The sequence below is a fragment of the Oryx dammah genome, unplaced genomic scaffold, assembly GCF_014754425.2.
Source record: "Oryx dammah isolate SB20612 unplaced genomic scaffold, SCBI_Odam_1.1 HiC_scaffold_24, whole genome shotgun sequence".
Lineage (NCBI taxonomy): Eukaryota > Metazoa > Chordata > Mammalia > Artiodactyla > Bovidae > Oryx > Oryx dammah.
This window is the reverse complement of record NW_024070208.1, coordinates 66,662,181-66,685,256: the sequence shown is the minus strand read 5'-3', so window position 1 is coordinate 66,685,256 and position 23,076 is coordinate 66,662,181. Positions and strand designations below refer to the sequence as shown.

The 23,076-nt window shown below is 37.4% G+C and overlaps 1 protein-coding gene across 1 annotated transcript in view; it reads right to left on the bottom strand.

Annotated features, from left to right (window-relative positions):
* Positions 1–23,076, bottom strand: part of GPC5 (glypican 5) — a 1,587,765-nt gene that overhangs the window by 386,532 nt on the left and 1,178,157 nt on the right. The window lies entirely within an intron of this gene.

Genomic DNA, 23,076 nt, shown 5'->3' with positions numbered 1-23,076 from the left:
TTTCATTTGGTCTTCAATTCCTTAAAGAATAACATGCAGATATAATTGGCAAAAATTATCATTTTTCCAATGTAAAAGGGATTAACAGTAGTACAGCAATAATTCAGTAAATCCCAGTTAAACAAGAATTTACTTCATTAGCTTTTCAGTTCCTACTATATAAAAGGCACAATTTCTAAGCTTCACAATCACTACCAAGTATATCTTTATTTTTAAAATGGCCTAATCCTATTTTATAGAAATTTTATAAAATAAGGGTATCCTATTAAGTAGAATTATTTCAGTGATGTATTTGAAACAACACTAAAGAAGTGCTCAGTCTTTCAGCTGGTCTGTCCAAAGAACACTTAACACATACACCAGGTTATTAAATTTAAAATTCATGTTGCTATCCAAAAAGTTCCTTTTCTTAGAATACACATCAGGCATTTATAGAAGATGGTGAGTTAATGTAATATTGTTATCAAGAAATGCACTGTTGCTGTTAAGTCGCTTCAGTCGTGTCCAACTCTGTGAGACCCCAGAGATGGCAGCCCACCAGGCTTCCCCGTCCCTGGGATTCTCCAGGCAAGAACATTGGAGTGGGCTGCCATTTCCTTCTCCAATGCATGAAAGTGAAGAGTGAAAGTCAAGTTGCTCAGTCGTGTCTGACTCTTAGCGACCCCATGGACTGCAGCCTACCAGGCTCCTCTATCCATGGGATTTTCCAGGCAAGAGTACTGGAGTGGGGTGCCACTGCCTTAAATCCTTTAAATTTTGGTGTGTCCCCAGACGTTTATTTAATTTCAAAACTTATTTATCATTTAAAGACAGAGATACTAGTAATTAATATGGATTTCATTCCTCAGTAGAAAAGAAAACTAACAAATTCTGTATTGACTAACATAAAAATATACTCATGTCAGGTTCTACAAGGTTACTTTCATACAGGAACTGTGTAAGCTAAGCCAATTTTTATTCCAACTGGCAATGACTTGTATCAGTCAATAGGTGCTGGCTTGCCAAACTTCTCTCTCTGAAGTTTTATAAAAATGTGGCCAAATTCTAACAATTCCTGGAAAAATTAAGACATCTTCAACAGTAAGAACAGATTAAGTACTACATTTGCAACTAAAACGTATAGTGTTTCACAGTTTTTGCAGAAGCTCAAAACTGCACTGTTGAGCACAGAGCCTACCTTTATTGGACATCATTTAAATTTTGGCTCTCTAGTGGTTAACGTTCTTGATATACATGGAAATTTCAACCTTTTTCTAAGTTTCAAATTTGAATAGTGAGTAAATATTCAATTTTTATCCTTGAAATTGTTATTGAATGAAATTATACTGAAAAGGTAGTGATCAACCACCTTCCAGTAATTTAAGCATTTCCATTAAATTCAGGAGGAAAATAGCTCTTATATCACACCTTGGTTAAATGGAAATATTTTCTTTATCTAGTTTTTTTTTTTTTTTCCCCCATTTGTGGCTTGGATTGATGACTTTGTTCATACTCAAGAGGCTAAAGTAAGCCTAAGGAATCATGCATGAGAAAAAAACTGGTTATTTAGCATCACAGAAGTAATGTTTTTGAAGACTATTTGGAAGTCTTAGCAAGAGCCACTTTACTGTTTTGGTGGAGGTGACTGCAACGGTTCTACTGGAGATAGTGATCCTGAGATAGTGAGTGTATAAACTGAGGTGTTTTATCTCCTTCACATAAAAATTTCATTAAAGAATAGCTTTCTTCACTTTCTTCCTCACTGCTTTTTTTTTTTTTTTTGTACCCATCACATGCCACCTTCAATCTCTGGCTTTTCCTCCTCTAAACATGAGAGTTCACTGTCTAAGCCTTCTTGAACTCTGTAACAAAACCACAGACTGAGTAGCTTAAGCTACAAACATTAATTTCTCACCATCCTAGAGGCTAGGGGTTGAGATCAGGGGCCAGCTGGTCAAGGTCTTCTGAGAGACCTCTTCCTAGCTTCCTCATATGGCAGAGAGGGAAAGAGAGTTCTGTCTTTCTTTTCTTTTCGAGGGCTCCATCTTTCTGGCATATCTGCTTCCCAAAGGCTCCATCTTCAAATACTATCACATGAGGGCTTCAACATGTAAATTTGGGGTTAGGAGATACAAATATTCAGCCCATACTGTGCCCTGCTTTGTGACCTCTTTATTTTCTCTGTTGATATTTTCTTTCCACAGTGTTATATATATTCCAGAAAGAGAGTAATTGCTTTATAATGTTGTGTCAGTTTCCGCCATACAACAATCTGAACGAGTCATAAGCCATATGACTTATGACTCTCTCCTACCCCCTCCTCTTCCCACCTTCTAGGTCATCACAAAGTGCCTGACTGGGGCTCCCTGTGTTATACAGCAGCTTCCCATTAGCTAGCTATTTTGCACATGGTAGTATATATATATATGTTAATATCTTTATATTTAAATGTTCACTCTGAATTTATAAATCCTGCCCTGGCCATTCATTTAAACTTCAGAACTAAATATCCAATTACCTTAAACTTAACATAATCTGTGTTAAGTTTCCTTCTTGTGTTTCTTACTGCATCTTTGCATCTCAGTCACAAATGGAGTCACGTACCTATTGACTCAAGCCAAAAGCTTAACAATTGTTCCTAGATCTACATTACATTTCATATCTAACGCTCCAAGAGGTCACTTCTAAATCCAAAACACATTCTAAATCCTTCTGCTTCTCTACACTTACTCCATTACCTCCCTAGTTTAATATTAACTCTAGTTTCCGAACAAGCTCTATAGTTTCCTACTTGATCTTGCTTCTATTATTTGTTCCTTGGCATCCATACCACAAAACATCCAAGTAGCGCTAAAAAGCTAATTATATTATTTGACTCCCCTCTTTAAAACCATCCCATGTCTTCCCAATTGTAAGTAAAATCCACACTCCTCACCTTGATCTACAAAGGCCTCTGTGATCTGGCTTCTGCCCAGCAAGCTGACTTTTCTCATGTTCGACATTGTATACATTTCTCATTCGTGCTGGACTTACTTCTGTTTTTCAAATATATCAAATTTCAGCCTTGTTTGGGGTCTTCACACTTACTGTGGAGCTAGTGAGTGTCCAGAGCACTCTGACCCAGATTATCATGCAGCACAATATTTCTTAGCATTCAATTCTCAGTTTAAACATTATTCCTTTCAATGGAATCGTCACAAACTATTCCAATCTAAAACTGACCTTTAAGCCAACATCTATCCTATCTTTTATCTTCCATTTATCATTCTATGACCCCTGATTAGCTATCATTTCCTCTCATTATTTGCATGTTTATTTCTCCACATTTCTATAATTTTAGACTTTAGAACACACGTAATACATGCACTGCTCCTCCTCAAAATCTGTAGAACAATGGAACAAATCAATGAGCATTTTATCAGTTCAGTTCAGTCGCTCAGTCGTGTCCGACTCTTTGTGACCCCATGAATCGCAGCATGCCAGGCCTCTCTGTTCATCACCAACTCCCGGAGTTCACTCAGACTCACGTCCATCGAGTCCGTGATGCCATCCAGCAATCTCATCCTCTGTCGTCCCCTTCTCCTCCTGCCCCCAATCCCTCCCAGCATCAGAGTCTTTTCCAATGAGTCAACTCTTTGCATGAGGTGGCCAAAGTACTGGAGTTTCAGCTTTAGCATCATTCCTTCCAAAGAACATCCAGGGCTGATCTCCTTCAGAATGGACTGGTTGGATCTCCTTGCAGTCCAAGGGATTCGCAAGAGTCTTCTCCAAAACCACAGTTCAAACCTACTTGTGAACATAAGTCAAGGGAGGTTTCCTCTGTTTTTTAGAGCAACATTTATAGCAGGAGTTACTTGAGATGTTTATACAATGAAGGAATCAGTGGAAAGCAAGTTGAAGATCCTGGAAAGAGTAATGACAAGAGCCTGGAGGGAGTGAGGAGACATTCAATGATTCACAGTGGAAGGATCAGTATGTATTTCTTCAGAGGACTAAGAAAGAGGTAGATAAAGAAAAGCTTCAGTATAGATGAGTATATTGTCAGTACTGTGATCAATATATTGTTGTCAATATTGTGAACTTCCAGCAGGAAAAGCTGATGCATGAGGCAAACTTCTTCCACTTTTCCCTGGCTCTTTATTTAGAAACAAGAAGTAGAACTTTAAAGAAGGATAAAGGAGAAGAGAACATCAAAGGACTGTTTGCTTTGATGGAAATCTGCTCTTATCTTTAACAACAGTTTCTTTGGATATTTAATGAAATATGCTGGTTAGAATCTCTGTTTTGATTCCAACCAGGTAGACATATTACTCACTCTCAACTCTCTCCAGTTATATTTCTGCTAAATTTCCCTCTTTTCATATCCTAATTAATCTTATCCAGAATGTCTTTGATGCTTTTCAATACTGATTATTATTCTTATCAAACATACTTTTCAAACTACTTACTTCTGATTCATTAGATACTACCTGTTTCCTCACTGTATTAATGGGATTTTCAAATGAAGCAATCCATATGCTCACTTGACTCATTGAAAAGGGGACATTTTTCTTTGAATCCATTGTTGACAGTTCAGAGCATTATGATGGATAGAGAAACATTGTTTTCACTGTGTAGTTTCCATGGAGGAGGAAATGCTAGTAGTAAAAGGAGAATTTGCCAATAATTAGCAAATGGTATGCCAAACAGAAGTCACCCACTGTGTGACAGTTGAAGCAAACAGATAAAGGGGCTGCTGAGACAGTGCAGAGTTAATCACAGTGAGGTGCCATCAAGTGTGATGACCTTCAGTTTAACAACAATTTGCATTTAAAGATGGTACAAAATTGAACACATAAAATTGCTTCTCTTAGTTGACAAGTCCCACTAATTTTTTTTCAGTTTTTTATTTTTTAATACTTTTAGAATCCCAGCATGGATCATTATTTGCAAAGAAGGAACTTGCAAGGTTTTCAGTGTTACCATTCCTATATTCATTCTTATATCAGAGAACCCCTATCACATCTGCCTTTGGATCATATATTGAGCTCATAAAACTTTGTATGTAAAAATGATATGCCCATCATCAGTGTCTACCTACAAATCATGGCCAAGTAGCCCAAAGCAAATAGTTTGCAGTAATAAGTGCTTTTGTTTTCAAATAAAAGAATAATCAAACTATACTAATCAATCTATCACTTTCCTTCTCCTTGCTTTCCTGAAAGGCTCTCAATGGAAGGACTTTGGAAGAGTTGGCCTCACTACAGACCAAGAAGAGTTGTGTGTGTATTAGTTGCTCAGTCTTGTCAGACTACTGATGTGAACGTGTTGTTTAGTTGCTCAGTCGTGTCCAATTCTGCAACCCCATGGACTGTAGCTCACCAGGCACCTCTGTCCATGGGATTCTCCAGGCAAGAATACTGGAGTGGGTGGCCATGCCTTTCTCCAGGGTATCTTCCCAACCCAGGGATCGAACCCAGGTCTCCTGCATTGCAGGGAGATTCTCTACAGCTGAGGTACCAGGGAAGTCTGGTAAATTTGATTTTAGGGGGAAAAAATGACAAGCTTCTTATTCTTTTCATTACATGGAGGTATAAGATGTGTATAAATATTTATACTTACATTTTTATTGCTAAAATAGTGAATGTTTATTGTTAGATCTATTAAAAATAAATTACTAGGATATTGTTTCATTTATAATATTCTCAACAGGTTCTAGAATCATACAATGGTATATATTTTTAAAAAATTGCAGTTTTTCCTTTGGCAATTTATTATAATTGCTAATCATTAAGCAATTTAAAAGCTACTATTTAATAAACAGTAATAAAAAGCCATACATAGATCATCACACTCAATTTCCCACACCATCCAGAACATTAAATACCATTATTGACATTTTGTAGGTGTGGAAACTAATGCTCGTAAAGGTGATGTAAGTGGCTCAAGTGTGAAGGGCAAATTAGTACCGGCAATTCCAGCTGTTCTTGAATCCAATCTGACTAATATTTATTACCTTAATCACAACACTGCATTGATAGTGCTATTATTAACTATCTTATATTTTAATATTGATATTCTCCACAAGATTGTGACAATTAAGTAGTTTTAAATGATACAACTGGCATATGAGAGTCTCATATCCCTAAAGGGCACAATGCTATCATTTTGCTTTGATCTCCAAATTTTGTTAAAAATCACCTGTACTTCCAACAAATATGCACTTCCTTGCTAGTTATATGAAATATTAGACTGTAATAACATCTCATAAGTACTTTAAAACTTAGAAGAAAAGTAGATTATACTGAATAATACAGAGACGAAATATATAACATTAACATCAAATTGTGTTTCATATTAGTTTTGCTCATGTGGGTGTACATGCACACTTAGTCGTTCAGTGGTGTCCCCCTCTTTGTGACCCCATAGTGTGCAACCCCATAGACTGTGTCCCATCAGGCTCCTCTGTCCATGGGATGCTCTAGGCAAGAATACTAGAGTGGGGAGCCATTCCTTTCTCAAGGGGATCTTCCTGACCCAGGGATCAAACCTGAGTCTCCTGCATTGCAGGCAGATTCTCTACCATCTGAGCCACCAGGGAAGCCCTCATAACACAATTTTGTAATTGCTAGAAAAAATATTCTTAATTATGTTTAAGTGTTGGTTTCTTTTTCTTTTATTTATTTATTTATTTTTAATTTATTTTTTTATTTTACTTTACAATTCTGTATTGGTTTCTTTTTAATAGAGCATAATGACTTTCAACTGTGATATTGGAGAAGACTCTTGAGAGTCCCTTGGACTGCAAAGGGGATCCAACCAATCCATCCTAAAGGAAATCAGTCTTGAATGTTCATTGGAAGGACTGATGTTGAAGCTGAAACTCCAATACTTTAACCACCTGATGCAAAGAGTTGACTCATTTGAAAAGACCCTAATGCTGGGAAAGACTGAAGATGAGAGAAGAAGGGGATGACAGAGGATGAGACAGTTGGATGGCATCACCGACTCAATGGACATGAGTTTGAGTAAACTCTGGGAGTTGGTGATGGACAGGGAGGCCTGGTGTGCTGCAGTCGATGGAGTTGTAAAGAGTCGGACACGACTGAGCAACTGAACTGGACTGAGTGACTTGGAAACCTGGTTTTAAGTTTGGTTTATTTTGTTCATTAGTTTAATAACCATCATAACAGAGTGTGGTCTTACAAAAATATTAATTCAAGTGAAGTGATTGATTTGTAGACTATAGTGAATATTGATATGATGATATAAAAGCCTTTGTTGAAACATGGCTGATTGATTTTCATCTTCTTTGATGTAGTTTTTCTACAAATGAATAATTTAAAATTCACTGTAGTGTTTATTTGGAAGATCTAGAAATGCCTGATGTTCAAATAATTTAGAAAACTTTGTTTCCATGTATTTGAACCATGGATATCTGATTTTTTTTCTATTTACAAAATCATACTGATTTTGGTTTCAATATAAAATACCTGAATACTAACAAAAATTTTTCTAAATTCTACTTATCAAGAGTTATATACTAAAAGGAAATTTTTGTCAAACATTGATCAAATGGCATTTTTGCTATAAAGGGATAGATACAGTTTATCAACCCTATAGAGTTCTTTGCCAGAAGGCAGTGAGTAAATATTTGGATACAAAAGAGTTTCTTGAAAACTCCGAGTTTTATTGTAAACTATTGTTCAATTTCTCCTCCGTTTTGAAAAAGCTCTTGTTTTAATAAAATTAACTGCATCAATGATATCTTGTAATACTTTATGCACTTCTCTTTCAACCTCTTGTCACAATCATATGCCAATGAATGATGTGATGGATGAGACTCACTTTTGTACTGCGCCTCTCAAATTTTCATCAGTGATTACATTTGCATTGTTTTCCCATAAAACATTACTTTTACAAAGGAAGCCATTTATTTTTTGAAAAACACTTCTTCTCTGTTATGCTTCCTTTATTGGTTCAGGGAAAAAAAGTGCATATATTATAACACCAAGAAATAGAATTTAGCAAATATCATAAGCTGTGATGTGTTAGAAACATCTGGTACTTTATCAGCCTTACAGAACACCTCCCAGAATGAATAACTTGTCCTAATACTTGTTTCTTTTTCCACAGCATATTCTTTTTATCTTGCAACACTATTTGCTGACAAAGGAATTCACTTCAGCCATTTTTGCTCTAGCAGGAAGAGATTTTTACTTGGAAGATCCCAAGTGATTTAGCAGGTCTACAAACTTGCATTTCTTTGATGTTATTTAAAAAAAATTGATGTTAAAAACTACCTTTAAAATCTCACTAAGACCCAATAATATAGACTTAAATGTATTTTATGTCCAAATTAACTTCCAGATCACAAATTAGGTAACCAGTGCTATGTGGGTTATTTGTCTTATGTAGATCTAGAATAATCTTTCCCCAGGCTGCATCTTTTTTAAAAATGTAAGTAATTCGCTTTGCAGAAGAAAATAGTTTAGCTCTGTTTTGGACCTTAAAAAAGAAAACAGTGCCCGTGAGTCTGCTGTACTATCCCATATTTGGCCCACAAAATTAAATATCAGGCAAGGATTACAGGGACCCTTAGCTAACAGAGAGGTCCCACCATGTAATTAATAGTTGTATTAAAAGCACAATATACAATTTTATAGGGATAGTTCATTAGAATCTAATGCTTCTTTTATGCTTTAAGTACTTCTTGTCTGATTTTTATATTCACAAAAATTTTTGAACGGTTAGTGATTATTAGTTTTTTAAGTTAAAATTTGTATTTGAAAAATTCTTGCTTATGACTTCAGTTTCTAAAACCACTGAATCATAGAGTCTCCTCGGTTTGCAAGTGTGTTGTTGCATGGTTTTCTCAATATTGTACCCAACAAAATAACAATTGTCTCAGTGCCTACAGCTATCAGGGCCTCCCTCCCTGGTAGCCCTACAGAAAGTAAAAATCTGCCTGCAATGCAAAAGACCCAGGTTCAATCCCTGGGTCATGAAGATCCCCTGAAGAAGGGAATGGCAAACCACTCCAGTATTCTTGACTGGAGAATTCCATGGGCAGAGGAGCCTGGTGGGCTGCACTCCATGGGGGTCACAAAAAGTTGGACATGACTGAGTGATTAACACACACACACAAGGGTATTCAAAAGAGCCTAGTTCTTGAAAAAATAAACCAGAATAATAAGCCATGTTGTACTGTTGGCTGCATGTACGTAGGTCAAGCAAAAACACTACCTTGTCAAGCATCTATTTCAGTTTGAAACTTCATGTCACTTTTTTGCTGAGCTTTGGTGTTCTGCCATGGATTAAGAACAAAAGCCTTGGAACTAGACAGGGAGAAACTACATTTGGATCTATGCCATTGTTAATCTTCCAAGTATCATTAATATTTGGAATACTTCCTTGGACTCTCAAAAGTCCCTGCTCTCCATTTTCCAAATTTAGTTATTTTTGCCTATCAACCATTAGATTATGAATTCATTTTTTGAGAACAAGGATTATACATTCATATATTTATAGCCAGTTCTAAGCCTAGTAGCATCTAACACAAAAGAAACACTTTATAAATGTTTTGGTATTTAGCAAATGAAAATAAATTCATGGCATGTTTCTATAAAGATATTATCACTTTATTCTCTTCACTGCTTTTACCTGAGCACTGTTTTCCCAGGTTATTTTGTACATTTACCCTCCATATCCTTCAGTTTCCTCTAACCCTTTCCATTTCTGCTTACTGACTTTTCAGCATATACCTTCCTTTTTTTCCCCTTCATTTCTGTGGATTCTGCCAGTCATGATGAGTGAGGGAATCTTGATAATCACTGGGATGGTCAGGATATTTGGTTACTATAGCTGTAATTTTTGGTTTGCTATTGCAGAGAAGAGTCATGCATTTCTGCAATATGCCTCTTGGATTCGTTGTTGGAGAAAAATGAATGGCTTGTACAGTCTACTGGTCTCAGTAGGTAATTTTGTCCTTATTTCATTCAAAGTACTCCTGAACTTAAGGCATCTTCACCCAGCTTTAGCCAACTTTCTCCCCACCACCCATGCACCTCCACCAAAGCTTCTGACTCCCTTTTCCTGGAGGCTATGTAGCCCTGGATAATGAGCAGGCTCTATATTGACACCTGGAGACCTGTATGGCTGCATGTCATGACTAACTTTGTGGTCCAAGGCATGTTCCTTACCTTCTGTGCCTTCACTTACTCATCTGTGCAAGAGGGATGATACCAGTGTGTGTTCAGTCATGTCTGACTCTTTATGACCCCATGGACTGTAGCCTGCCAGGCTCCTGTGTCCATGGAGTTTCCTAGCCTAGAACACTGGAGTACATTGCCATTTCCTCCTCCAGGGGATCTTCCCCACCAAGGGATCAATCCTGTGTCTGTTTCATCTCCTGCATCAGCAGGCAGATTCTTTACCACTGAGCCACCCGGGAAGCCCAGGGATAATACAGTACTCAGTCATATTTTACTGAGGCTGATGTGAGATACAGGGCACATATAGTAATGCCTTGCACTAAGGTAAGCATGAAATAAATGGTAGTTCTGTTTTCTTTTTTTTTTTCTTTACATCCCATTCCTTCAAGATTGCTTATCTGGGCTTGAACCTGGAATGCAAGATGATCTAAGTTTCTCCAGATCTTTCTGATAGATACTCACTATTCTGTTGATTAGCCCACCCAGCAATTTTGCTGAAGGCATTCTCAAAGCCTGTCTCCTCCTTCCCAATTTTCAGATCTGGGAATTATATTCCTAACATAACATAAAGAGCATGTTTGAAAGAACCATTGTTAAAGAATGTGGGTTTTACATCAGAGGAGACGTTGATAGGTGACAGATAAATGACAGAAAGAATAATAAGAGGTATGATTCTTGCTAAGACCTTTAGCCTCGCTCCCCTTTTTTCCTGATTAATCTAAGTAAATTACTATGAATAAGTAGTTAATACATGTCTAAAGTACATTTCCCTAAATAAACTCTTATTGAAATCCTCCTAGCATGAATTAACAAAAAAGAATAAAAAGAAATATATATCTTAATAGGAAAAACTAAATAAATGTCTTCAGTTATTAAATAGAACAGTAAAAAATGTGGGCTTCTCTGGTGGCTCAAATGGTAAAGAATCTGCCTGCAATGCCGGAGACCCAGATTTAATCCTTGTTTTGGGAAGATACCCTAGAGAATGAAATGGAAACCTACTCCAATACTCCTGCCTGGAGAATTCCATGGACAGAGATTCCAATTTTGAACTGCACATTCTCCCATGTTTAGCTGTCCCTAAAGGGTTATTTCCAGAAGGTCTGGAAATTAAAGGAGTTCTCTTCCTGTTAATCTGCACTGTAGGAAAGCAAGCCCTGCTGACTGCCTCAGTCCTCATAGAACAACTCAGGGATTCAAGGGTAGAAAGCCTGCTCTCTCTGTCCCTCTGAATCTAACAGAGTCTTCTTCCTGGTGACCATTTCATGACACACCACCATGACCCTGCTGCTCAGGTGTGGCTCCCCACATCTGTGTGGAAGCCAGCTGCCAATATGTAAGACTAGGGCTCTCAGCCAGGAACTCAGTCACATCCTTTCCACCCTCTGCTGGCCTTATTCAATTTATGCACAAATACAAAGACCTGAAGACTTTAATAACAGGGATGAGGACTGTAGCTTATTGTATTACCAGTGAACAGAAGCAAAATGAACCTTTCAGAGCCAGAAGCTATAAAGCCAATTGGCTCAATGCCACAGAAAACTGAAACTGATTCTAAGTGTGTTAATTGAGCATAAATTAATGTGAATGCAGTAATGATCCATGTGAATTTTTGATGACTGATGATATCATTCATCTCCAAAGCGTGAAGAGGAGCCACCCCCCTTCTCTTCTAAAAAAGCATTTAAAGTGCAGAAGAGCTCACGGCATATTACAGAGGGGAAATGAAAATCAGAAGAAGCAGGGGAGAATAACATATCAACACCTGGAATATTAAAATCCAGAAGATAACTTCCCCCAAAAGCCTTCCCTGCTGCTGCTAAGTCACTTCAGTCATGCCCAACTCTGTGCGACCCCATAGATGGCAGCCCACCAGGCTCCCCCGTCCCTGGGATTCTCCAGGCAAGAACACTGGAGTGGGGTGCCATTGCCTTCTCCGTTGGCTTAAGGTAGTATCTGTACACAGTTAATTCTCAGATATATTTCTTTCTGTGTTAGTTAAGATGTCTTTTATTTATTGAAATTTTTACAGAAAACTATCTTTTAAAATCTACTTAGTGCTTTGGATTTTTCATTTAAAAATACATTTGGAGTGGCTAGTCTTTCTGTTATTTCTCCCAACTTGTCACTAAAGTATTCATGGTGACTTGGAAAAAGGAAAGTGCATATATTTTCACAAAACAAAATAGGGGGAAAAAACCCATCTAGAACCTAATGATTAAGAAACTGTGTGGACAGAATAGTGGAGACATTTCAATGAAATGTAAGGTGAATGGGTAGGATTGAACAAAATTATCAAAAGCTCATTAATATAAGCCTTAGTACTGAAAGCAGGACAAGCTTGCTGGTCTTAAAGAAGGTCAGGAGCTATCCTGCTCCTTTCCTACTGAAGGATTCTAGCTCAGACATCCAAGATACAAACCAACCAGGAATGAGGGCTCCCAGAACTTGACCACAGTAATACTCACTCTGAGACTCATATGCTCACTTCTCTGTCACTATATAACAAGCACAATGTGGTGAGAGGTAAAGTGACCACTAGAGAGTCCTGCAAGAGATTACGGAATTGCGAAGTGGTGGGAAACCACATAGGCTGTGAATCATAGTTCTCTCTTCCTCCATTGCTGGAAAATGTCAAAGGATTCATCAGAGAGGAGACAATTATAACTCAGACAATTATAACAAAATGACTTTTTAGAGAATTTGCATTTCTTTAAGTTAAAAGGAAAATAAAACAAAGGAAAAAAAAAACACATAGGGCTTGTGAACAAAAGTAACATGGGATAATATGAAAGGGAATACAATTTCTAAAAATAGTCCCAGAAATTACATAGCTTGGGAAAAGATGGTATCATAAGCAACAGAAAATATCTTAAAACATTTGCATTTTCCCTACAATTTGTGGCAGAGTTATTTGGAGCAACATAAATGGACTTAGAAATTGTCATACTGAGTAAAGAAAGTCAGTTAGAGAAAGACAAGAATCATAAGATATTGCTTATATGTGGGATTTAAAAAAGGTTACTAATGAACTTATCTACAAAGCAGAAATAGAGTTACAGATATAGAAAGCAAATTTATGGTTACCAGAGGGTAAGCTGGGGAGGGATAAACTGGGAGATTGAGATTGACATTTAAACACTGCCAAAGGTAAAAATAGATAATAAGGACCTATTCGATAGCATAGAGAGCTTTCAATACAGAAATCTGTAATAACCTATATGGGAATAAAATCTAAAAAAAGACTGGATATATGGGTATGTATAACTGATTTACTATGTTATACACCAGAAACAAACACAACATTGTAAGTCAACTGTACTCCAATAAAAATTAACTTTCAAATGTGTCATTTCATGGAGCTGCTGCTGCTAAGTCACTTAAGTTGTGTCCAACTCTGTGCGACCCCATAGACGGCAGCCCACCAGGCTCCCTCGTCCCTGGGATTCTCCAGGCAAGAACACTGGAGTAGGTTGCCATTTACTCCAATAAAAATTAATTTTAAAATGTGGCATTTCATGGAGAGTACACGCTTTAAAACGATCTCAATCTAGAACTTACTGACAGTTTTAATGAAAGTCATAAACTTAAATAAATATGATGAGAACAATATATTTTGTTATCCGGAAAAGCCCACCCATTTACAACTCAAACTTCACCTCCCCCACCACACTGCAGTTGCTAGAGGAATGAATGAGGGCTCTGACAGGATGAACACCTTAAAACTAATGCTAAGAAGCCACAGAAAAGACTAGAGATCTCTTCAAGAAAATAAGAGATACCAATGGAACATTTCATGCAAAAATGGGCTCGATAAAGGACAGAAATGGTATGGACCTAACAGAAGCAGAAGATATTAAGAAGAGGTGGCAAGAATACACAGAAGAACTGCACAAAAAAGATCTCCATGACCCAGATGATCACGATGGCATGATCACTCACCTAGATCCAGATATCCTGGAATGTGAAGTCAAGCGGGCCTTGGAAAGCATCACTACGAACAAAGCTAGTGGAGGTGATGGAATTCCAGTGGAGCTGTTTCAAATCCTGAAAGATGATGCTGTGGAAGTGCTGCACTCAATATGCCAGCAAATTTGGAAAACTCAGCAGTGGCCACAGGACAGGAAAAGGTCAGTTTTCATTCCAATCCCTAAGAAAGGCAATGCCAAAGAATGCTCAAACTACCACACAATTGCACTTATCTCGCATGCTAGTAAAGTAATGCTCAAAATTCTCCAAGCCAGGCTTCAGCAATACGTGAACCGTGAACTCCCTGATGTTCAAGCTGGTTTTAGAAAAGGCAGAGGAACCAGAGATCAAATTGCCAACATCCGCTGGATCATGGAAAAAGCAAGAGAGTTCCAGAAAAACATCTGTTTCTGCTTTCTTGACTATGCCAAAGCCTTTGACTGTGTGGATCACAATCAACTGTGGAAAATTCTGAAAGAGATTGGAATACCAGACCACCTGACCTGCCTCTTGAGAAATCTGTATGCAGGCCAGGAAGCAACAGTTAGAACTGGACATGGAACAACAGACTGGTTCCAAATAGGAAAAGGAGTACATCAAGGCTGTATATTGTCACCCTGCCTATTTAACTTATATGCAGAGTACCTCATGAGAAACACTGGGCTGGAAGAAACACAAGCTGGAATCAAGATTGCTGGGAGAAATATCAATAACCTCAGACATGCAGATGACACCAGCCTTATGGCAGAAAGTAAAGAGGAACTAAAAAGCCTCTTGATGAAAGTGAAAGTGCATAGTGAAAAAGTTGGCCTAAAGCTCAACATTCAGAAAACGAAGATCATGGCATCTGGTCCTATCACTTCATAGCAAATAGATGGGGAAACAGTGTCAGACTTTATTTTTGGGGGCTCCAAATTCACTGCAGATGGTGATTGCAGCCATGAAATTAAAAGACCCTTACTCCTTGGAAGAAAAGTTATGACCAACCTAGATAACATATTCAAAAGCAGAGACATTACTTTGCCAACAAAGGTCTGTCTAGTCAAGGCTATGGTTTTTCCAGTAGTCATGTATGGATGTGAGAGTTGGACTGTGAAGAAAGCTGAGCACCAAAGAACTGATGCTTTTGAACTGTGGTGTTGGAGAAGACTCTTGAGAGTCCCTTGGACTGCAAGGAGATCCAACCAATCCATTCTAAAGGAGATCAGCCCTGGGTGTTCTTTGGAAGGAATGATGCTAAAGCTGAAACTCCAGTACTTTGACCACCTCATGCAAAGAGTTGACTCACTGGGAAAGACTCTGATGCTGGGAGGGATTGGGGGCAGGAGGAGAAGGGGATGACAGAGGATGAGATGGCTAGATGGCATCACTGACTCGATGGACGTGAGTCTGAGTGAACTCCAGGAGTTGGTCATGGACAGGGAGGCCTGGCGCGCTGCAATTCATGGGGTCGCAAAGAGTCGGACACGACTGAGGGACTGAACTGAACTGAAGAAGCCACAGATCAATAGGGTCTGATACTGGAGATGCTACCAGCTGTCACCCTGACTTATGTCCCCCTCCCTAGTTGAGAAGAATGAATTTACATTGGCCATTATATGTGGAAATTCTGTCTGTGCCACTTATCTTTCCAAGACATAGAAGCCAGAGCCACACAAATCCATTAAGATAACAAACATAGAGGCAGATTCAGTAGCACTGTTTCCTGCAAACAGTTTCCTGATACCAGCAAGGGAGCAGGTATCACTGAACTCATGAGATATAAGACTGGAAATTCCGAGACTTATGTCATCTCTAATTGTGAGAGACCACAATGCAAGTCAACATATAATACATCCCTAAAGAGAGGGCAACCCACTCCAGTACTCTTGCCTGGAGAATTCCTTGGACAGAGGAGCTTGGTGGGCTACAGTCCATGGGGTCGCAGAGTCGGACACAAGTAGGCAACCCCCCCCACCCCCACACACACACGCACAAAGAGAGAGCAAGGTGGCTCTCTAAAGTCATTCATTTATACCCAACACCACATTTTTACTCCTCTCTACACTCTCTACATAATAGGTCCTCTTTAAGGGCCTTTCTTTAATCTTAGGAAAAACACTTTATTTTTTCCAATATTGTTATCTGCTCAAAGTCTCAATATACATTAATTGACCTTACACTTAATTCTACGCAATACAGTAACAGGTTAGTATGGAAGGGATGCTCCCAAGAAAGCATTTTAAGACAAAATTTCCCTGTACCATATTCTCAACCACTCCCTTTAACTCACGCCTTTTATTCTGGCTTCTTGGAAGAAGTTGTGAAGATTTTTTTAAATAAAAGCAAAACAAACATTTGAAAATAATTTCAAAATATATCATTAAAAATCACAACAGAATAAAGCAGGAAAAAGAAAGTTTCATTTTCATGTTGTGGTGAGGGGGGTGGGAGGGGGGTTCATGTTTGGGAACGCATGCATGTACACCCGTGGTGGATTCATGTCAATGTATGGCAAAACCAATACAGAATTGTAAAGTAAAATAAAAAATAAATAAATTAATAAATTAAAAAATAAATAAGTAAATAAATAAATAAAATAAAATCATTTTTAAGGCAATAAGTACAAGGAAAGATGTGTCAGAAAATGATACTGTCAATTATACTTCAAAAATTGTATTAGTTTCTTTTTAAATAATGGATTAAATTGGTATTCCCTATTTAAATCATTTATAGCACAATATAAACATTACATTATTCCCTATTTATTGTGTAACATATTTATATTATTTATGCCCCAAATAACATGCCTTAAAATTATTTTTGTATTTTGCTAGCATTCTAAAGTTCAGAGTATGTCGTGTGCACCATGTTCTTAATCATTGAACATGGAGGTTAGGGATGCTGACCTACTAAGCACCTATAATTTCATCAGCCATACACATCCACAGTTCCTCTGTATCTGCAGGTATTCTACCAACTGCAGATCTTGTAGTATTTACCTTTGGGAAAAAAAAAATCAATGAATAAGTGGATGCTAGCAGTTCAAACCCCTGTTGTTTAAGGGTCAACCGTATACTAATTAGCAAAATGTGACATATCAAATGTGGTAGTTTAGGCCTCTATATTTACTAAGCATTGATTTCATTTGCTGTCAAAATGGGGAAAGGTATCTATTCCTAGAGTCATTTCTCAGTCTCCCGTACTAAAGAGTTCAGTGAGCCATGAGGAAACACATGGGTTGGTTTTGCTTCTTGTTTTCCTCAACATATAGAGATGAAGGTGCTTTTGCTTGATTTTCAATACCTGTGAAATTCCAGAAATATATCTCCCCGAAGTTTATTTCTTACTTCCTTGGCTGCCATATCACCACACTGTTAACTTTGATCTTTAAAGGGAGAATTCCAAATGCCATTTCTCTCCTTTGTCTCCCATTGCATCTTTATTTATGGTTTCATTGTTAAAACATTTATAGTGTCTACTCTATGTGAGACACTATGGTAGGTGTGGAAGAAACAAAGCAATTAAAAAAAAAGAGAGATGAGACTATGCCAAAAAAAAAAAGAAGAGACATGCTAGTAAGACAAGAAACATGCCAAGAGGTGATGGTGAGTTTAAGAAAATGAGATAGCACAAAAGGGCAATTAACCTTCCCTGGGGCAGAGCAGAAAAGATTTCTGGGGAGACTATACCTATAGAGAAATTCAGGTGATGCTTAAAGAGTCAGAGATGATTGGAAGTAGTAGGAAGTAAAAGGCAGAGAAGGCAATGGCACCCCACTCCAATACTCTTGCCTGGAAAATGCCATGGACGGAGGCGCCTGAAAGGCTGAAGTCCATGGGGTTGCTGAGGGTCTGACTCAACTGAGCGACTTCACTTTCACTTTTCACTTTCATGCATTGGAGAAGGAAATGGCAACCCACTCCAGTGTTCTTGCTTGGGGAACCCTGGGGATGAATGAGCCTGGTGGGCTGCCATCTATGGGGTCGCACAGTCGGACACGACTGAAGTGACTTAGCAGCAGAAAGTAGAAGGAAGAAGAGAATTCTCATTAGTGTAGGGCAATGATTATCAATTTGATGCTTCTGCAGAAGCATCAAATTGATAATCATTGCAGAAGCATCAAATTGATAATCATTGCCCTATACTACTATATATACTGTAGTTCAATATAATGTTCAAGGAGAGGGCTTCATCAAAATAGTCTGTATCATGGAAGACTCATATTAAACAACCATATGCTGTAGCACACTTCGTGTTCTTCAAAGTTTTTGTCACTACCCAGTACACATGTCATATTTTTACCTGTTCATAGTCTGACACTCTCTTTATAATATTACCTCCACCAGGATGACAGGGGTTTCCCCTGTCTTGTTCACTATCCTACTGCCAGTACTTACAACAGAGATATGCACAGTAGACATTCAATCCTTGACGGAGAACAAATAAATTAATAAATTGTGTGGTAACAACTTATCCTTTCAGGCCTCCCACACTCTGATTTTAATTTACTTTTCCTGTTTTAGTGCAACCTACATTATAGCCAAATTCCTATCAATTTTTTTTTTTCTGAAGCTGTTGTTTTATCTCTATGACTTGACTATATTACAGGCATACTTCATTTACAGTGCTTTGCAAATACTGCCGTTTTTGTTATCTCCTTTCCAAATTGAAGGTCTGTGGCAACCCTGTGTGGAGCAGATCTATTGGCATCCTTTTTCCCAACACCATTGCTTACTTTGTGCTCTGTGTTACACTGTGGTAATTCTCACTCACTTTAAGCTTTATTATTATTATGTTTGCTATAGTGATCTGTGATCAGTGATCTTTGATGTTACTGTTGTAATTGTTTTGGCTCCACAAACTGTGCCTATGTAAGTTAGCAAAGTTAATAAACATTGTGTGTGTTCTGACTATTCCACCAATCAGCTGTTTTCCCATATCTTTCCTCTGCCCATCTCCCTCGAAGTATTCAAGTGAAAGGAATGGTCAAATGGTCTCACATCTCTCACTTTAATCAAAAGCAAGAAAAGATCCAACTTAGTGAGGAAGGCATGTAGAAATAGACTGCAAGTGAGGCTCTGGTGTCTAATAGTCAGCTGTGTTGTGAAGAAAAAGGAAATTATTGAAGAAAATTAAAATTTCTATTCCAATGAACACAAGGATAATAAGAAAGCAAAACAGCCTAACTATAGATATGGAGGAAATCTTAGTGGTCTACATCGAAGATCAAACAAACCACAACATTCCTTTAAGCCAAAGTGAAAGTGAAAGTTGCTCAGTCACGTACAACTCTTTGTGACCCCATGGACTATATTCTCCAGGCCAGAATACTGGAGTAGATAGACATTCTCTTCTTCAGGGGATCTTTCCAAACCAGGGATGGCACCTAGCTCTCCTGCATTGCAGGCAGATTCTTTACCAGCTGAGCCTAACCCAAATTAAGGCCCTAACTCTTTTCAATTCTATGAAGGCTCACAGAGGAGAGGAAGCTATAAGAGAAAAATTTTCAGCTAGTAGAGGTTTAAGTGAGATTTAAGGAAAGCAGCAAATGCTGATGTAGAAGCTGCATCAAATTATTTAGAAGATCCAGCTAAGATAATTAATGAAGGTAGCTACACTAAATAACCGATTTTCAAAGTAGACAAACCAGTCTTATATGAGAAGGAGATGTCATCTATGACTTTCACAGCTAGAGAGGAGAAGTCAATGGTTGACCTCAAAGCATGAAAGGACAGGCTGTCTCTCTTGTTAGGGGCTAAGGCAGCTGGTGACTTGAAGTTGAAATCAACGTTCACTTACCATTTCTAAAATGTTGGGGCCCTTCAGGATTATGCTACATCTACTCTTCCTGTGCTGTATCGATGGAACAAGCAGTCCAAGATGTGGACAACATATCTGTTTACAACATGATTTACTGAATATTTTAAGCCCACTGTTGAGACCTACTGCTTAAGGAAAAGATTTTCAAAATATTACTATTCTTTGACAATGTTCCTGGTCATTCATGAGCTCTGATGAAGATAAACAATGTGATTAATATTGTTTTCATGCCTGCTAACACAAATATGTTCTGTGGCCCATGGATCAAAGAGTAATTTAAAATACTGGAATACTGTAGTGGGTAGCCATGCCCTTCTCCAGGGAATTTTCCCAACCCAGGGATCTAACCCAGGTCTCCTGCACTGCAGACAGATTCTTTACCTCCTGATCCACCAGGGAAACCCAGTATAAAATTACATGACATTATTAAATCAATACATTTCATACAGCTCATAGCTGTCATAAATAGTACTTCCTCTGATGGGTCTGAGCAAAGTTAACTGAAAACCTTCTAGAAAGTATTTACGATTTTTGATGCCATCAATGTTTGTGGCTCATGGGAAGAGGTCAAAATATCAACGTTAATAAGAATTTGCAAGGATTCCAGCCCTCACAGATGACTTTGAGGGATTCAACACATCAGTGAAGGGAGTGATTGAAGATGATTGTGAAACAGAAAAAGAACTGGAATTGGAAGTAGAGCCTGATGATGCGAGTGAGTTGCTGCAGTCTCATGAAAAGACTTCCACAGAGGAGGAGTTGCTTTTTACATGAGCAAAAAAAAGTGGTTTCTTGAGCTGGACTTGACTTCTGGTGAAGATACTATGACGATTGTTGAGATGACACTGAAGGATTGTGAATATGACCTAAGTTTAGTTGATAAAGCAGCAGAAGGGTCTGAAAGGATTGACCCCAACTTTGAAAGAAGTTCTACTATGGGTAAAATGTTATCAAACAGCATGGCATGCTAGAGAGAAATCATTCATGAAAGGAAAAGTAAATTGATACAGCAAATTTCATTGTTGTCCTATGTCAAGAAATTGCCACCCTAACCTTCAGCAACCAACCCACTGCCATTAACACCAAGGCAAGACCTTCCAGCAGAATAAAAAAGATTACTGAAATCTCTGAAGGCTCAGATGATGGTTACCAGCTTTTAGTAGCAAATTGTTTAATTAAGCCATGCACATTTTGGGGGCATAATACTATTACACACTTAATAGACTACTGTATAGTGTAAACATCAATTTTATATGCACTGGGAAACCAAAAATTTCCTGTGACTTGCTTAAACTTAAGATTCATAATGAAATTCCAGCTCCTCTATTTACTGTGTGTCCTTGGGCAAGTTACTCTATGTTTCCTTACATAAAAAATGATATTACTGACTTCATCTGTTTATTATAAAAATTTAATTAGATAAACTCTGTGAAACTCTTAGTATAGTACCTGAAACATAATACATTTTGACTTTCCTTGTATCAATAGCTTTAAGAGTGCTTGTCCATGACCCTTATCAGTGTACCCAGTTTGAGGACAAGAAATAAGACAATTTATTTTAATCTTCATTATTTACCATGATGTTCTTAACATGGCTGGGTGATTAATAAACAAGTGTTTCTTTATTGTGCTGAATATTAAAAACAGTACTTCCTTTCAGTAATAGATCCATTCAATATACATGAAATGGTTTCACAGATTTCAAATACATAGATAACTTCTTCAGATAGAAAAATTGAAGACTTGAGAAGGTAAACCATTAAATATATAAAGCTTTCTCTCAATTACTGAAAATTTTCACTTGCATATGATATATTTTATTTCTAAGAATTTGCAAAGCTATTTCCACTTAATGCTAAATAAGAGTACCTCAACATTTTTTGTTCACTCAAAATAATGTACCTGTTATAACATTTTCAATTCTCAATGGAATAACTTGTAAATAACTTTGCTTGTTTTCAGAAATTCTGCTAACATCATAGCAGAGATGCTATAGGTAGAGAGGGTGTGAGTGGGTGTGAGTTTATTCAGTGTTGTCTAAACTGGTTATGAAAACAATTGTCTAGTGTTATATGAGAAAGGATTTCATCTATTCTGCTAGCTTTTGTAAATAACACATTTTCAAATACTTCACATACTACAGAATAGAAAATAAGTCTCATGAAGGATATTGTAAAGAAAGAACTGAAGGCAAGAAATGTCGAATTCATTCATGCATGCATACATTTTTACATTTATAATCAAACACTTCTTGAATGTCTGTAAGTATTGCTGGCAACATTGAAAAGGTAAAAAAAAAAAATATGAGTTAGTAAGTGAAAAATTCCTCTTGGTACTATTTAGTTTGGTAACTAGACAAAATTTAAATATAATGAAATAATAAAATAGAGGCAACTTCAAGAGCTGTGAAGACAGTGGTGAATGCACTGATAGATAAGGTAGTCAATCTATCATCTGAGGAATAGAGAATGATTAGGAAAGAGACGATAATGGAAATTATATTTTACTAGCTTTTAAAAGATGTAGTATACTTATACAATGGAATACTAATCTGCCGTGGAAGAAGAATGAAATAATGCCAATTACAGCAACAAGGATGGGCCTAGAGATGATCATACTGAGTGAAGTAAGTTAGAAAAAGAAAGACAAATACCATATGGTATCATTCATATGTGGAATCTAAAAAAAAAAAAAAAGATACAAAAGAGCTTATATACAAAATAGAAACAGACCTACAGGCATAGAAAACAAATTCATGGCCTCCAAAGGGGAAGGAGGCGAGGGATAAATTGGGAGTTCGGGATTAACACATATATGCTATTATGTGTGAAATAGATAACCAACAAGGACCTACTGGGAAGCATAAGGAAATATACTCATTATTTTGTAATAATCTATAAGGGAAAAGAACATGAAAAATATATATATATAACTTTATATAACTGAGTCACCTTGCTGTAAACCTAAAACTAACAAACCTTTGTAAATCAACTATATTTTAATTAAAAAATAATGCACAAATTATTGGGGTAATTAACGGGGAAAAGCATGCAGACATGAACATTTGTAGCGGATTTAGGAAACTGTATATTTGAAGCTACTAAGAAAGTGAGGAGAAACTAAGCTGCAGACA